At 32.7% G+C, this 19,290-nt stretch overlaps 1 protein-coding gene across 3 annotated transcripts in view; it reads right to left on the bottom strand.

Annotated features, from left to right (window-relative positions):
* The window catches only part of LOC125780341 (opioid-binding protein/cell adhesion molecule homolog), a 120,077-nt gene extending 101,307 nt beyond the window's left edge, over window positions 1-18,770 (bottom strand). Inside the window, exon 1 of one of the 3 annotated variants that reach the window (XM_049462554.1) lies at window positions 17,545-18,770. The gene's annotated coding sequence lies outside the window, so the exon portion shown is untranslated. Of the gene's footprint in view, window positions 1-15,530; window positions 17,397-17,544 lie in introns of those variants that run through there. The other 2 variants (XM_049462551.1, XM_049462552.1) reach the window with 2 other exon arrangements.
* Window positions 18,771-19,290: the final 520 nt, after the last annotated feature.

Below are 19,290 nucleotides of genomic sequence, written 5' to 3'. Positions count from 1 at the left end.
TATACCCGGAATGCCACCACATAATCTGCAATTAAAGAATGGTTCACCTATTTTTCTCCTATGTAATTTGAATACACCTCCATTATGCAATGATGCAAGTTTGGCTATGAAGAAGATCATCGGAAATATTCTTGAAGCAACCATATTACCTGGAAAGTTTAAAGGTGAAGTCGTCCTGTTGCCACGTATTCCAATGATACCATTGGATTCTACGATGCCCTTCAGAAGCTGCAATTTCCAGTTCGTTTAACTTTTGCAGTGACGATAAATAAATCTCAAGGCCAAACAATGTCAATTTGTGGTTTACATTTGGAAACTCCATGTTTTTCTCATGGGCAACTACAGTGTCGGACAAAACTCATTGGCTTAACTCGAGTCTCACATATATTCCGCAATAACTTTTTATATAGATACAAAAGAAAGATCACATATTCTATATTAAGAAACAATAAAATTTTATTTTTCAACTTTTATGTAAGATTTACAAATTATAACAGAAGGGGAAAAAAGTAAAAAACTCGTGCGATATGACTCACTGGACTAACTCTTTGTATTTCGATATAACCACTTCCAATGAATTAATTTACCGTTATCTGGCGAGAAAAGAATTTTGCACATACTTATAATTATAAATCGTACATCACACTTCTTCGAATTGCTTATTTTTATGAGAATAGGTGTGTTGCGAAATATACTTTGCCCGAATAAAGCTACTAAAAAATTAGTTTAGATAAAAATGGTAAGCAAAACGTATTCAGCTGAACTTAAATCTTTAATTTTAAACAAATTCACAAAAATGTGCGGTAAAGGAGCTTTGCAAAAATTATTCTCTGGGGAAATCAACTGTTTCTGCTATTTTACGCAAGAACAAAGCTGAAGGAATCGTTAAAAAACTTAATATTGGAGGACGTCCTAGAGCATATTCGGTAAAGGATGACTTGAGAATAGTGCACGAGTTTAAAAAATACCCAAAGATATCAGTAAAAAAAGTTGTAGATAGCTTACAACTAAGAGTGAGTACGCGTACAGTACAACGACGCGCCGTTGATGCTTGTCTTTTTAGCTTCCGTGCTGCGATAAAACCATATATAGGGTGATTTTTTAAGAGCTTGATAACTTTTTTTTAAAAAAAAAAACGCATAAAATTTGCAAAATCTCATCGGTTCTTTATTTGAAACGTTAGATTGGTTCATGACATTTACTTTTTGAAGATAATTTCATTTAAATGTTGACCGCGGCTGCGTCTTAGGTGGTCCATTCGGAAAGTCCAATTTTGGGCAACTTTTTCGAGCATTTCGGCCGGAATAGCCCGAATTTCTTCGGAAATGTTGTCTTCCAAAGCTGGAATAGTTGCTGGCTTATTTCTGTAGACTTTAGACTTGACGTAGCCCACAAAAAATAGTCTAAAGGCGTTAAATCGCATGATCTTGGTGGCCAACTTACGGGTCCATTTCTTGAGATGAATTGTTGTCCGAAGTTTTCCCTCAAAATGGCCATAGAATCGCGAGCTGTGTGGCATGTAGCGCCATCTTGTTGAAACCACATGTCAACCAAGTTCAGTTCTTCCATTTTGGCAACAAAAAGTTTGTTAGCATCGAACGATAGCGATCGCCATTCACCGTAACGTTGCGTCCAACAGCATCTTTGAAAAAATACGGTCCAATGATTCCACCAGCGTACAAACCACACCAAACAGTGCATTTTTCGGGATGCATGGGCAGTTCTTGAACGGCTTCTGGTTGCTCTTCACCCCAAATGCGGCAATTTTGCTTATTTACGTAGCCATTCAACCAGAAATGAGCCTCATCGCTGAACAAAATTAAAGCGCGAAACACATTTCGAACCGAACACTGATTTTGGTAATAAAATTCAATGATTTGCAAGCGTTGCTCGTTAGTAAGTCTATTCATGATGAAATGTCAAAGCATACTGAGCATCTTTCTCTTTGACACCATGTCTGAAATCCCACGTGATCTGTCAAATACTAATGCATGAAAATCCTAACCTCAAAAAAATCACCCGTTATTACCAAAAAATCGGTTAGCACATTTGAAAAATGCAAAACTGCATATCAATTGATCTGTAGAGCAATGGAAGTCGATATTGTTTTCAGATGAATCCAAGTTTACTTTTCAAAACTCAGATGGAATGACAGGAGTACGAAGACCAACAGGAAAGTGTTTAGGCCGTCGATATTTGCAGGGTGCAGTAAAACATGATGGGGGTAATATAATGGTGTGGGGATGCTTTTCTGGTCAGGGATTAAGACCTATTTACAGAATAGAAGGGAATATTGACCGATTCCAATATAAAAATAAACTGCAAACCCAAATGTTACTTCACGCTATCCAAAAAATTCAGCATAATTTGTACTTTCATCATGACAATGACACCAGGCAAACCATGAAAGTTGTGAAGGATTGGTTTGTGGAATATTAAGTTTATGAGATGGTCCGACCAGTCTCTTGATGTAAACCCGATTGAAAACTTATGGGAAATTGTCAACAGGCAAATTAACCCGGAACAGGTTCACGGTTATAAAAACAAGGTATTTGATGCCTTAAAACAAGCCTGGAATGGAATAAATGACGCAAATATTAGTAATATAATTCCATCTAAGTACAAAAATGCATTGCATTCAAAAAAATAATGTCTACTCAGTAAAATATTAATTTAAAACTAATTTATTTTCATATTTAGCTAAAGTCCAATGAGTTATGTCGCACGAATTTTTTACTTTTTTCCCTTCTGTTATAATTTATAAATCTTACATAAAATTTGAAAAATAAAATTGCATTATTCCTTAATATGGAATATGTAATCTTTCTTTTGCAAAAAAAGTTATTCTTCTTATGCATCTATGTAAAGAGTTATGACGGAATATGTGTGAGACTCGAGTAAGTCCAATGAGTTCTGTCCGACCCTGTATGTATGTACATATATGTTGCATCTTCACGTGTAGTAAAACCGTCGAATCTATTTATGTTAGCTAAATACGGATTAACCAAAAATATTGTGCACCAATTAGTGCTAAATTAAATTTAGATTAAAAGTATTGATAATTCAAAATATTTAATATTATTCTTAATGTTAATAAAAAAAAAATATTTTTAAATTAATTCTTTTGCATTAACTCTTACCAAATTCAATAGTATTAAAATTTAGTTTGAAAGTCCTTCCCTTTCAAATTCCAATCCAGTGCATTCTGATGGCAGCTTTAACGTTTCCGTCTTCGTTCGTACATAATAGTTTCATTGTATTAAGGGGTAACTGTTCCCCGTGAAGAGTTTACAACAATGTAATATAACAAAAAATTTGGCCACAGCCACGCGTGATAGGGTCTGCTAGTCTTTGTATATAAAAATTACTCGTCACGTTGTTTGTCCGCGAAGGACTCCTAAACTACTGAACCGATTTTAGCAAACTTTAGAACACTGTGTCCAACTTAAAAGATAGGATAATAAAAACAATCCATAAATAAAAATATAAATATGAAATGTACGATCTATTAAGGGGACATTAAGTACAATCTATTAAGCCGACAACTCTATTAACTGGATAGAAAGGCTGGTAACCAGACATTTAGAAAGCAGCCTTAAATTCGTTATTTTTTCCAATGAAATTTATTTACACGAAGATATTCAAAATAAAACCTCAAGTACAATCTCTTATATTCTTATACCGATAAAAACGTTTTCGCCTTTATTGGTAAATAAAGTTTTCACTGTATTGATTGTTTATTACTCGCATATGAATAATAGTACAAAATGTATACCACAGCAACGAGTGGCCGGATCCCCTAGTTTTATATATAATATTATATTTTTAATTATTTTTTTGTTTTGCTTTAAAAATAGCAGTTTAGGATCTATATTTTGTTTTTGCTATTTATTAGTATATTTTGTATTAATCGTCTGATAGTTCTAGGACAGCACAAGGATTGTGCAGTCGTTACTTGTGTATATCTTCGATATTTCAGAAGTCGGAAAATATATATATACGAAAAATCTTAAAAAAACGAGAGTTGTTTTTATATCTCTGATGGGATTGTCTTAGTGTGAAATTTTCGAAAAATTTATTTTTATTTTTACATTGTCGGATAGTATTCACTGTAATAAACATTCGCTTAAATTTTGAAATCGAAATTCAAATAAACGGAGCGAGTCATCTGTTATGAAACAAGTAAGAAAGGGCTAAGTTCGGGTGCAACCAAACACGTTGTACTCTTTCAACTTTACAAGAATCAAGGCCAGGGAAATACTTTATGCTATAAAATGTCAACCAGACGATCGAAATCCAAGCAATTGTATATATACATATACTCATATGCTGACAGGCACATAAACGCAATCATTACATGTAGTATATGGAAGTTGGGATAGTGTCGATTAGATTTTTTCTATTTTTCCCAATACCACATACTATTAACATATAGCATACTAAAAAAATATTAATCATATAGAGTAAAGTCAGCCGGGTGGTCGAAAATCCTGATGTTTGTTATATAGTGGATAAGTCAAGTTTTCGCTCAAATTTAACTATTTGCACAAAGATTCACTCTTATAAGTTAAAGACACTTATTCATATAGAGTAAGAGCCCGTGACATCCAGACCTTCGTCATTTTATAAAAGCTGAAAGTTTGTTGAAGTATGCTTTAAACATAGGTAAGAACGATGGCAAAATGTGGAATTCAAGTCATCGTGGCTTTGGGGGGTAGCGGGTGGGACAGGTGCATAAAATAACAGCCAACTTTCGTTATTTTATAAAGCGTAATTTTTTAATATGTTATTCGGCATAACATTACAAACCATCTTATTTATTGCCAGACACTTTTTATGGTGGCAGTCCCTTGTTAGACGCCCGAAAACTTTAATAAATTTTAATTCTACTTTCGTTATAGTATAAAAGTTAAAATTTATACATGTTATTTGGGTGACTATTAGAAGATGTTTTCTCAGTTGCCAGACAGTTTCGACAGTTTCTACCTAGGCCAGACAAACATATTGGGTCCCAATACCAAGGGTATAGGTACGAGCGCGAGGCAATATACAATCGTATAGGTGCGAGTGAGATAGCGCGTCAGGAGCGATCGAATGATGTTATTGTGTAATTATTTACGACTTAATATTTAAATAAAAGTTTAAAAATTAACCTATTTGGTAAATTACTAAATAATGTGTAAATTTAATTCGAAATTAAACTTCTCATTCAAATTTGATTGCATAGCTAATACATAAAAGGAATGAAAATATTTCTTTTGTGATTACGATATATAGACTATAGAAATTATTTATCATATCCAAATAATAGAAATATTTATTTAAATTTTCAAAGAAGCGCTTTTATTTGTTTTGAAATTTACAAAATTATAAACATTCTTCATAGCTTTCATCATTAATATTGATTTCGTAATTTTCTTCATACTCTTCATCATTGCTGCACCATATTTCTTCTAGCTCATTGTCAGTGTCATCTTCTTCGTTAGTTTCTGTAAAAAAAGTTACACAATTTGAATTTGAATTTGAAGTAATATGTATATACCTAATATAGTTTGCAGTGCATCACTGACAAAATTCGGTAATTGATCGCCTTTAAACCATTTAAAATTGTATTGGCTGTTAACTTGTACCCAACCATTGTTTGCTGGTTCATGTATTGATGGAATTTTCTTATGAGCATTATTCCAAATGCTGGATATATAATTAGCAGGTCGAAATTGTTGGAATAGCTCTGATTTACAGGGTGGCAGACTGTTCCCATCAAAATTGCGTATTTTTTTTTTTTGGCTGAAACGCTTCATTCAACTGAAATCAATCAGTCATCAAACGTCGTACCTTTTTGTTGAAAAGTCGTGCTGTGACACCGTGACGATAGCTGATTGACCGCGATCCATAATTCCACACGTATCTCATCGCATCCATGGAGTACTCGTTCATGTGTCTTGGGCTGCCATACGTTGTTGGCAAAAATAGCGCAGACCGATAATAGTGCAACCTTTTCGTGGCTTCGTAACAAATTTCAATCTGTAATTGATCACTTTGTGTGAAACACACGTAAAGTTTTCACTGAATAATTTTCCTTTGATAGCCGGAATAAAAAAGCAAGCGACCAAAATTGAACGATTCAAATAACTTACAAATCAAATTATTGAAGAACAAAACAAAAAAAGCTTTGTGGGAAAAAAGTTACTTATTGGAATAGTCCCATTTTCTGACTTTTCCTCACGTAAAGAATAAAGTTGTTTTTATTTCAAACCTTCCCCGATCGACAACTAACAACCTCTGAAAAATTCATCAAGATTGATGCAGACGTTCTCGAGCCTTATCGTTACTAGCAAACAAACATTCAAGAAAAGGGCTGCTTTTAGAGTTTTCCCGGCAACCATATTTGAACTACAACGAACATTAAAAAAAAAATTGGCCAAATTGGCCCAGGCGTTAATGAGTTATGCGCTTAGCAACACATTTTGCGATTCATTTATATATTATAGACCCGTCCACGTTTCACTGTGGCTGATACATACATATGTATGTACACATGTAGTACTACTACCATCTATATGATTTCTATTAGTTGTATTATAATTATTAGTTAATAAGATATAGAATTTTTGTGAAGCAACTCATAAAGCATTTCGTGTGTTAATAAAGCATTGCTTTTTGGAGGAAAATACTGTTGAATTTGGGCTCAGGGAAACTCACCGATGAAAAGGTATTTGGTAAGCTTAAAGAGGCGAAAGCTCTGTGCAAAGTGGGTGCCTCGCAAGTTCATAATCCAACAAAAACAACGAATAACTGATTCTGAGAAGTGCTTGAGTGTTCTTTAGTCGTAATAAAACCGACGTTCGATGTGTGACAATAGAAACATCGCTTTATAATTTCCCACTGAAGTCTAATCGAGAGTCATTCTAGTGGACTGCACATGATAAACCAGTTCTTAGGCGTGGAAAGGTCGGCTACAAAGGTTATGACATCAGTCTTTTGGGATGCACGTGGTATAATACATATTCAATGACCGATTACCGAGCCAGTTACAATCTTTTTCACTGCATATTTGGTTGCACTTCTTTTCTACTATTTCAAATACTTAGCAATTGTATTATTTGTGCGGAAGAATCTGTTTGAAATTGTACGCATATATTTTGAATTTTGAAATTATTATTTTCTTAGCCAAATCGGTTCAGACGTTTTTGATTTTATTGCCGCGCTTGTGGTAATCCTGTGACCTTGAAATTTCCTTTCTATTTTTCCGGCATTCCTCCCCTCTCCATTGATATATGAACCATCGCTCTATCTTGTTTAGTTCGCCTGCTGCATCAAGTTGAGTACAATTTCCTACAAAAATAATTCGGTGCCGCAGCAATGTATCAATTGGTTTCGCAAAGAAAAAATTAATTGCAAAAGTACGAAAACCCCATGTTATTTAAATGGGAAATAAATCGTCGTTGCGGCACGAGTTATTATCAATACGAGTATTAAAAGCTCATATGGGTTTCATTATTTTTTTAGGGCATTTACTAAAAATTTTGAGGGCGCTACAGATTCAAAAATAAATTTGGGAAATAACGGACACCCTAATATATATGTAGATATAGGGGCTAAGAGAAATATTGACCCCACTCAACCCATTTTCGACATACAGACATACCATTGTCAGAGAAATACTATCCCTGAATTTCAATTATATATCTCAGACATTGACCGATATTTTCTAAAGAAGGTCAAATATACATAGATACTGCAGTCCACATATTCGGTACTTAGGGGCTTGAAAAGATTTTTTTGGATTTGAAATATTTTTTGGCCATAAGGTCGCTTATACTAAAGGTATTATTCGTGCAAACTTTAATTCCGTTATGCCAATTACTTCTGGATTTGTGTACTGAAAAGTGAAAGAATTAAATGGAATTCTAAATTATGTTATATGGGAAGTAGGCGTGGTTATTGTTCGACTTCGGCCATAGAGTTGTATATGTTTTCAGTTAATGGCGATTTGTGGGCGTGGCAGTGGTCCGATTACGTCCATCTACGTACTCGATTTTTTTTTGAACTAACGAACCTATAGTCTCCTCAATAGTTTCCTTCTGCTTCAATACAGCTTTTTGCACGGTTAAAAATCATGTCGAACGAGTGCTTTAGCTCGTACACACTCGATTAGTTTTGGGTCATACTTACAACCGTAAGGTGAACAAAACTATAATACGCCGTAGCAACTGGTTACAAGAGAAAAAAAGCGGGAACGATTAGTTAATTTCTTCATTAAAAAAAACAATTCCTGAAAGTAATAATTCAAAATTCGCTTGACATTGTTGTAAATAAAGCATTATTCACCGCAACTGAAAATTGAACTATTCTATTTAAATTAGCGTTTAAGGTGGGAGATACCTTTAGAATTTTTAAAAAATGAAAAGATTTTTTTCAAAAATACAGTCCCAAAATTTCATTGGCTTATTCCTAATATTATGTATAGGCCCTAGAACCATTGCGCTTCTTCCTGCGGTCTATACAAACAAAGAACTTTGAGGTTTGTTTCCTCGAAACACACTCTTTTTATACAGCCGACAAAATTGCGAGCGAATTATTTAACGGATTTTTTTGAACTAAGGCGTATTTTATATTTTAAGACAATTTCAAACTCGAGAGTGATTTTTGGAGAAAAATCGCATTTTGACAGTTGCTTAGCTATTTTAATGTCAAAAAACACGGGTAAAAATGACACTTTTTACAAAATCCAGGCCTATGTACATCCCCAATTCTTCGAAATTTTAAAAATCCCTCTACTGCGCACTTTATAAAAGCTTCCAATAAAAATAATTTACTTCGTTTCAGATAAGAAGCCTAGCCAGGAAGTTGACGGCCATTTTCTCGCGGCCGTCAATCAACGTCATCGTTGATATTTCCGCCATTTTGCTTTTTTTTTGTCATAAAATAATTTTTATTTCATAGTTCAATAATACATCTGAATACATATGCAAAAAATCGGATGTGATCTGTTTTTATTCTTCCATAATAAAATTGGAAACATTTTACCTTTTTGCACGGTACTAAAGGTATCTACCCCCTTAATCGGACACGAATTTCTTTGTTTCTATAATATGGTTTATTTTGTTGTATTTAACCTGATTTCTTCTGTTTCACTTTATAGCCACTTAGTCAGATAGTAAAAATTAATAATTATTTCTATATTATTGTATTAATCATGACAGTTAACATAGTCGAATTTGTGTGACCAAAACGAACAGCCTATCGACAGTTGTCATCACTTTTTTGCTGTCACTGTCTTCAGTTTGGGCAATCAAGATAATAGAATCACGTCACAAAAAAGGAACAAAGGAAACGTCAATTAAATGGACACGAAATGAATATTTTAGCATACAAAATAAATGTGGAACAGTCGACAATGGACGATGAATGCAACTCCAAACTATGAGTTACAAAAGCCAAACAGTGACAAAAAAGAACAAATAAATAGAAATCATAGCGATAAGGACCCAATGGACAACGCCAAAAGTTGTAATGGTTAAGTGAAAAGTAGATAAAAGAAAATGTATTAAATTTGGAAAGGGTTGGTTGCTGCCAAACAGAAGCACCACGATGACAGAATCATGACAAACATATTCACAAATATTTAAATATATACCTCATAATCAAAATTAGCGTCTAATAAAATAAAAAGTGAAAGTAAATGACAACATATAAAAAGGTGGAATTGGATGACATTGTGTTGATGTTTATGGTTTGATCGTCATTTCACAGATGCTAACGAGAAAGTAAAATGCAATAGGGAAAGAATTGAAGCAAGCGAGGCGAAGAGCGTACGAGAGTGAACCATTAAAAGTGCTAATTGATGGCAATGGAAGAGTAAAAAGCTGCGAATACGTATGTACGTCTGTATGAACGAGAGAAAGTGAAAATGTCAGATAAATTCCTACACGGAGGAGTAAGGAAGTGACGAGTTGTCATGGAAGCCAAATTTCAAGAGAACGCGAATATGCAGAATGATTAAAGGGATTTATCAAGACAACACATCGCGTCACAAGTCAGTAATGGCAAAAATTCATGAATTTGATTTCTAATTGCTTTCGCATTCACCATGTCCTGCAGATCCTCAGCAACTATTTTCTGTACTCAGATCTCAAAGTAATGAAATTGAAGTTGAAGCTTAAATTTAAAAAACTTAATACTAATATAGTTTCATAAGTTGACTACAAAATTAATACTTGGTAAGTAGCATGAAGAAAATTAAGATAATGTAAGTTTTTTATTTATTTTGGTTCCTGCCCAAGTATACATACATACTTATATCCTCGCTTGTGTATCGACGGTAACAGCGAAAGGTTTATTTAACCAGAAAAACAATTGAAAGAACAAGAAGTTAAGTAGATTCCAAGAATAGGGAAAGTATGTACAAGTACCAACACATTTTACAACATATGTATTCATACTCACTTAAAGGCGTTTTTTAAGTTTAGAAAGCTTCTTAGCAGTTAACTTTGTGGCTACTTATATTCTAACCGCTTTCACAGCTGTTCCTCTGAACAGCTTTGCTGTTTTGATTTGAGAAGAATTTATTTAAAGCCAGAATCCTTAGCCGTAGCTCCAAGCGAGCACCAGAGTGAGTGGAATGCGCGCAGAAACGGCTAAAAGGGAATCGACGCTCAATTAGTTAGTTGATTAAATTTTCCTCGTTTTAATACTTCTAACTACGCTTAGAACTATTGTGAGAATTAAAAAGTACTGTTAAGAGAATTCACTGATGCGTTGATGTTGTGATTTGTTAATGAATGCAGAGAATACACTGAAAGAAATTTCACCAGATAACAATTGAGCAACATTTCAGTTAATCGTCAACATTTTTATTTGCAATGACTTAGTTCATAACTTGGACATTAAAAGTAAAATCAATCATGTTTTTCAAAGCTCTACCCTTGACGCGGCCCTCAATGCAACACTACCAGTGCGACCTAGTTGAATTCAGGGCAATAGATTTCAGCTTCAGAATCGGGAATTTAGAAAAAAAGGTTTATTACTTAACATCTACAAACGTAGTTATGACTGAACATGTTCTTTTGTGAATATTGGACAAAATGGTACATTTTTATACTTTGGACAAGGACAGGACAAGGTATAGAGGTATGTGTATTGCATAAGTGTCCTTCTCTTCCATTCGCTTTGATGCGGATTGTGGCTAGACGTTCTTCCACTGGGGTGAATGACAGTACTTGGCGACGGAATCTCTCTCCCACCACGAATCCCACACCAAATTTGCGCTCCTTTATATGGGCACTGTAGTAAATGCCAAATTTTAAATTTAAACATATTCTCTCAATCTACTTGACTTTCAAACATTTCCCATTCAATAGAGTAGTGGAACTAGAAAATATTTAAAAAATCCATTCGAACTTTGAAGATCATATAAATACAGAAAATAAAGAATGGAAATCAATACTCTCATTCTATAAGTATTTACCCCTTCATAAATTTCATGCGAAGAAAGAAAATAAAAACTCAATAATTCTTCTAGAAATTTGGCATGTGTTTTTATTCGAGAGAACGGTGCAACCTTCACAGAAATAGTTCAGATCGAGTCGTTATTGTATATATGTAGCTGTCGTACAAACTGACCGATAGAGTTATGTTCATTAAGATATCTTTTGAATTTGGAAAGGACATTATAGCTTTGGTGCAACCGAGGTTAAGATTTTTTCTGTATGGAAAGATTTGCCAAAACGCACATACATTTGTATCAAACGGCGAAAAATATATGTCAAAGTAAATCCACATTTCATTCGAATAAACTCGGTTCAGCTTCAAAGGCAGTTCTTGCCACGAAAAGTTGTGCATTTAACGATTTGTCGGAAGATAGTAAACTGCAAAACCTCAACGAAACTGTGTTGACATTTTTTGGTATTGCACGTAAATATGGTAAGATTTTCCCATGTTTGCTTTACAATGTACTGCCGCTACAATGTTTACAGCGGAGAAGTGCATGACTTCTCTAGATAACTCAATCTTAATTTAATGTTTGGTTAACACGATTAGGAGCACTCGAGCGTTCCTGGTAAGAACAAGTGCAACGAGCTTGTCAGAGGGAGTACATTACATATTAGATCTCGTTGAAAACTGCATTGGATGTTGAGCGAATATCTGGTCAAGGGTTGACAACCGGACGCTACGCATAGTTGACCTAATAACGTCTCCGGTTATCAGAGTTAGTTACACCTGTTGTTCGAAAAATAAATTTTTGTTCAGTAGATAACAGATACTAAAGTCGTAGTACTTTGTAGCGAACGCTTTAGAAACTCAAGCACAATTGCAAACACAAGGAAAACAGAATAACAACAAAACACTAAAAACCTTGTAGTCAGTTAGTTCAAAGTAGGTATGTAAGTTTGCAACGGAAGTACGCTTAACGAACTAAGTTGAGCGTTAGCACAAAATAAGCTTACAAAGCATATTAAAGCGAACACTGCTATGGTTTATGCACATTTACACTGTACGTTTTGTACACAGCAATGCGCCTCCTTCCGCATGTGCTAATAGCTAATGTGGCGCACAAAACTCCGTATTATTAAAAAAAACTATGCTTAAACATTATTTGCCACTTGGGTTTGTACACCATTTAAATGTTTTATTTTTTCACTTTGCTTATTGAGTTTTCAGTTGACGAAAAATTATCCATCAAAATTTTCTTTGAAGTTAGTCAATTAAATTTCATTAATAAATTTCATTTTAATTGAAGCGACGAATTCTTTGTTTAATTAACCTAATGTCATCAAAAAGTAAGTCGAAAGTGTCATTTCAAACTCCCGGGCATCAAAACAGTAAAATAACATTTTCCTTTTTTTAGGTTGGTGGGACTGTTTATAATATTTAGAAAAGCTCCTGTTAGTAAAATGCTTTAATTATCCCCGAGGTGAACGACATTTTGTAAACAAACAAAAGTGAATTTTTCAATTTTTTTGTTGGTTTTGTTGAGAAAAGCACTTTCGTAAGTTTTTCGTTGCGGAAATAAGGAATAATAATAACGGTTGTTTGTAAGTCCTAAAACTAAAGGAGTCACATATAGAGTTATATATACCAAAGTGATCAGGGTGACAAGTAGAGTTGAAATCTGGATGTCTGTCTGTCCGTCTGTCCGACCGTCTGTCCGTGCAAACTGTAACTTGAGTAAAAATTGAGATATCATGATGAAACTTGGTACACGTATTTCTTGGCTCCATAAGACGGTTCGAAGATGGGCAAAATCGGCCCACTGCCACGCCCACAAAATGGCGAAAACCGAAAACCTATAAAGTGTCATATTTAAGCCATAAATAAAGATATTAAAGTGAAATTTGGCACAAAGGATCGCATTAGAGAGGGGCATATTTGGACGTAACTTTTTTGGAAAAGTCAACCAAACTCTATAGACTCGTTTCCTTCAGGCATTTCCACATACAGTACAAAAATGGAAGAAATCGGATAATAACCACGCCCACCTCTTATACAAAGGTTATGTTGAAAATCACTAAAAGTGCGTTAACCGACTAACAAAAAACGTCAGAAACACTAAATTTTACGGAAGAAATGGCAGAAAGAAGCTGTACCCAGGCTTTTTTTTAATTTAAAATGGGAGTGGCGTCGCCCACTTATGGACCAAAAACCATATGTCAGGTACTACTAGACCGATTTCAATGAAATTCGGTATATAATATTTTCTTAACACCCTGATGACATGTACGAAATATGGATGAAATCGGTTCACGACCACGCCTTCTTCCAATATAACGCTATTTTGAATTCCATCTGATGCCTTCTCTGTATAATATACATGTACATACATTAGGAACCAATGATGATAGCGGAATAAAACTTTACACAAATACGGTATTTGAGCTGAGGTATCCCTTGTGGAAAAATTGTCGTGTCCGACTATAATTTTTCAAGGTCCCTGATATCGAACACGAAGAACTCAGTGCCTAACCTAACCTAACCTAATTTTTCACCGAAAATATCGGTAGATCTCTCAGAATTTAATTCTCATTAATTTTACAGCAAAATAAAAAAATATATAAATGACGGATAATGAAATCCCGATTATCACTTTATCATGCGAAAGTATAAAATGTTCGGTGACACCCGAACTTAGCCCTTCCTTACTTCTTCTAAATTCATTTTACTTTCTGATCACAGAATATATCATTTTTATCTTTTTGTTGAAAAACTCGGTCACTTTTATGTATAATCTTATAAATAAAATTTTATATTAACTACTCAATTATTTTTGTAAGCAATTGCCATTATTTTTATATAAGTTGCATGTAAAATTCACTTATAGTCGTCAAAATTGATATATCGTTTCAATTTACTTATCGCATTTAATATTTATTTTATTGCATTCAAAGTAATCTTCACCAAATGTTATACACTTATGCCAACGATTTTTCCAGTCCGCGAAAATGTTTTGCGAGAGATGTCAAACTCTATTGCCATGTCTCCAACACTTGGCTGACGATTTTCAAGCACCATATCATTACTTCACTCGACCGTCTTTAAAGGCTTTGTGTCAATCGTAAGTTTTTCTTTTCAAATCACAGTAAGCCATTTCTAAAATTCACAATAATTCCGCACACGTAATTTCGCAACGCGCTACTCAGCTGTACCGACTTAGGGGGTTAGGGGTAGTCAGAGGCACGAAAAAATGAGAATTTTCAGTATTTTTTTTTGTGCTATTAAATCGCGTTATTTAACAAAAGTAGTAATATGGCATTATTGTAGAATGTGTTGACTTGAAGACACGGAAATTTGAAAAACAAAAAACAAATTTAATTTCAAAATTTATAGTTGTTTGCGTTGACCCTGTTCCAAAAAAAGGTACATGCGGTGACAACCATAAGTCCTTGGAGATTCATCTAAAATCAATCAGACAAAAAAAAAATAGTTTAAATAAATAATCCTGGGCCTGATCGAAGGATTTTGTTTTTTTTTTTCAAAAATTAACAAAATGGCGGCCTCAGGAATTTTTTTTCTAAATTTTTGGGAAAAAATCAACAGTTAAATTTTCGAAAAAATAAAAATCCTTCAATCAGGCCCGAGTTTATTATATATTCTAAAAGTTGCATTAATTTCATTAAAATCTACTGAGCAGTTTTCGAGTTACAGTTGTCACTGATTCAAAAAACATAATTTTGAGAAAAACGCGTTTAAAGTTTCACTATAGCGCTGTGAAGTGCCCGAGCTCTCTTTGTTATTTTTGGAATATCTCAAAAACTAATTATCGGATCAACGTGAAATTTTCAGAGAATATTTTTAAGATATTACACTTATCGACTTTAAACTTAAAAAAAAATTATTTTTTGAAAATTCTGACTACCCCTAACCCCTTAAGCAGCTGCTATGAACAAACTAGTTTACAGATCGCGATCATATTTGGCACAGTAATTAAAGACAATCCTACCATCTTAACAAAATACACTCCTGTTTTCAAAAATCATTTACAAGAGGAATTTAAATTTTAATAACGGGTACTTTTTTCAAAATGTACTTACACTTAATTAGATTCAAAACCACGACACGATTGTTTCGCAAATGTTCATCAATTTATCTCGACAATCACGCTCTTACAACTCTTCCGAAAGCACTAATTATTATTGTTTAATTAATTTAAAACTTAGCATCAGCAATTTTGTTAACTTTATATGCACAAATTACTTCGGCATTGTTTCTTACGGTATTTAAAATATCAATTCCAGGAATTTCGCTAGACTTGTCAAATACCGAGATGTTTCAATCTCAGACTGGCTAGAGCCGGACAATAATATGCTTTTCTTGACCACATTTCTTTTGAGCATATTCACTAACTGTGAAATTTTTAAAATGTTTTTTTTTTTTTTGTTGAGTATTATCATATCAACAATCTTTATATTACTATACTTGTAAATGTATTTAATTGGTAAGTTTGTTTGTTGTGTACATATATATATATATATTACATATTATAATAATAATTTTTTTCTATTATGATGGAAAATTTGTTTTTTCTCTTTGTACTCTATAAAAGTAAATTTTTAGACTACTTCAAAAAAGTCTCACCAAATATGAGTTAGCTGTAACGGAAAGATCAACTTCCCTACTTTTTCCTATTTTTTCCTTATTGTACGATAAGTTATTTCAAATCTCGCTTTCAGCAATAATATATAACATTATTCAACGGAATTAAGGCAGTGTTACATGCTCAACTAGATTTGAGCGCACAACAAATTCATAATAATTTTGTTATTTGTCGAGTATAAAAAATTTAATTACATCAATACGGAATTTTTAATTAATAAAATATATTATTTTGTTAAGAAAATTTTGCACAGTTATTGTAGTCACATTTATAAATAAAAGTTTATTTTGGCAATTCAAACTTTTTTGTTGTTGAAAAGCCCACTCAGCCATTATCATCAGCTTGTCTGCTTTAAAGTTGACTTAGCTATTTGAATATTTTTTAATTTGATAGAGAAAACAACTTTTTGACTTCGTTAAATTCATTTTTGTCGAGCTGTTACTAAAAACTTTTATATAAGGGACACAACGCTTATGTTGTCGTAGCTTACGGATATTGAGCGCTTACGGATATTGAGCGCGGATTAGAGAAAATACCTTTTGTTTTAGGTTTGTTTAGCAATGCTACATATTTTTTTTATTATCATAGTTAAGTCTTTAGAATGTCTTATGCTTTAACTATCTTATACTCTGATTAGAAAATTGAAATTAATTGTATCTTGGTCTTATAAAAAATATTAGTAGTTATCTTGCTTTATTTCATTCATCGAAACTATTTGCTTGCATATTTTCATTTAATTTCTGAGTTAAAATTTTCAACTTTACCCTCAACATTCTTACTTTTTTATTTTACATTTAATTTAAATTGTTTTATAAATATATTTGTATTATATGTAAGAATTTTGTTCCAGTGAACTTAAAATATATCTAATTCTTCAACGTTTTAAAAGATAGGTTATAATTTTGTCCTGGTAATTTATTGTGCATACAAATATTTACCTTTGTTTTTTTATTTATTTTGATTGTTTAAATTAAATTTGTTTTATTTCTCTTAACTTAATTTTTATTACATTTATTTTGTTTTACTTAATTTTTTAGTATTTGTCTTCTTTTTTTGTTAAATTTTTTGTTTAATTTCTTTTTTTTAATATTCCTCATTTTAAATTAATTTTATTGTGTTATATTAATTTATTAAATGTTCGAATATAAATGTTACATATTTTCCTGTTTTCTACTTTATTTAAATATGTGTTTTTTATTTTTATTTTATTTCATTCTGTTTTTTTTTTTATTAACTATTTTAATTTAATTGTATTATGCTTTATTCATTTGTTCAACTTTCGTATATAAATATAAAGTTTTTTCGTTTTTTCTATTTTATTTTATCTTGTGTTTATTTTTTTTTTTCTATTATTTATTTAATTTTTCATAACATATTTTGTTTTACTTTAGCTAATTCTAACATTATTAAGCTATTTTCACTTTACAAATTTTCATTCACTTTCGTATTACCTTTTGATATTTTTCGATTCTTTTTCCTATAATTTTATTTTGTACCAAAATAACACCACAATTATTTATATTACTTTCTTTCTGCGCATAACTTAACAATAACAAACTAACACGATTGCAGTACAGCTGCTCAAGCGTATTCGTGCAGTAATATCGAATTCAGCTTTTAATTCCACCACAAACTTATTTCCACCTTCAACTTTGAACTGCGGTAACTCCACCGGCTTTATGCTTTATATTCTTATATAATATATTCTCAATAACCATCTTATATAGATATGGAACACTAACACAAGGTTGAGCATGCGTTCGGTAAAAAATTCAGCACCGTTATACAACCGTTAACGCCGAAGTCCAAAGTAAAACTAAACTAAATTTCTAACGACACCCACTGATGACACGACCAAACTATATTGACGAAGTCGTCCTATCGGCATACCAACGAAGTGCGGGAGCTACTAGCGACGGCTCTGCTTAACGAAACCATAAGAGTCCCAAACGAAGCATCAATTTGAGCGCACGAAGTCTGAATTTTATTTACAACTGTGCAGTTAAATGTGTGCGGGAAAATGCTGTTTCGGCAGTTGACCAACGACGAATGAAATGTGCCGAAAAAACGTTTAGTTAACCCGAGTTCCCGCGTTTTACATCCACGCATTCTCAGCAATTAGAAACCTTTCGTTGGATTCATTTACTAAAAAAACAATAGGGGTATTCAGACTGAAGTTGTTAATCTGGTAGTTCGTTAGTAGATACTTCGTTAAAACACTTAACTGTGAACATACTTTTTGCTGTACATCAGTAGTGGGTGTAAATTTTGTTTCAAAACAGCTTATTCAATTATACTAAATACTTACTTTTGAAAAATTTGTCAGAAACGAATTTGTAGTATACAGCAAATGTATTTTTTGCAATGAATTAAGTTAACTTTTGAGGTAACAATGCAATCAAAAGAGCTGAGTGATGTTACGAAGTAACGAAAAAACTATCATGCTTGCCAGTCTGGTACTTCGTTACTCGGTAAAACGATAACCTGTTAATTTAACAAAAACAAAACCCATGTAAAAAACTACCGAGTAACGACTAACGAATTGAAAAAGCTGGTCTGAATACCCCTAATGACAATTTGTTTAGTTGGGTTTGTAATGCCAGCTACAGTGACTGTAGTTTTCTAAGATCATAGGACATGTTTGAAAAACTCAACAGTGCGGAAATTTATAACATTATATTATTTTTAACGTAATTGATTTAAATTTATTCCAATTTAGTGTAAAACTAATAGTTACTAGTGCTAAGTTAATGTAAGAAGAGTAAATGTAACTAGCAAAGAATAATATTTAAATAAATGTTCAAAGGCTAATTTCGAAATGTACCTAAATATTAATGTTAAAGCAATAAGGGAGTTGATAGTTTGTGAAAAATTTTGAACAGAAGTGAGTTAAACATATATCGATGTTATGTAAGAGCGAATGTTACTAGCAATAAGTAATAATAAACAATAGCGAGTAATTTCGAAGTATTTTATGAAGTGAGCGTGTAAGGAGTTTTTACAAGCTTTTAACATAAATTTCTGAAACCTAAACTGATTTTGTATAAAAGTAAATGTTTTTTGCAACATATAAATATATGTATATAGGAATAATTTCAAAAAATGCCACCATTTTAACAGCATGAGTGTGCAGAGAGTTTGTAGAGGTTTAACAGAAGTCAGTTAACCTTAAAATGATTCTGTATAAGAATACCTTC

Source organism: Bactrocera dorsalis, chromosome 1 (genome assembly GCF_023373825.1).
Source record: "Bactrocera dorsalis isolate Fly_Bdor chromosome 1, ASM2337382v1, whole genome shotgun sequence".
Lineage (NCBI taxonomy): Eukaryota > Metazoa > Arthropoda > Insecta > Diptera > Tephritidae > Bactrocera > Bactrocera dorsalis.
This window is presented reverse-complemented; position numbering and strand designations above follow the sequence as displayed.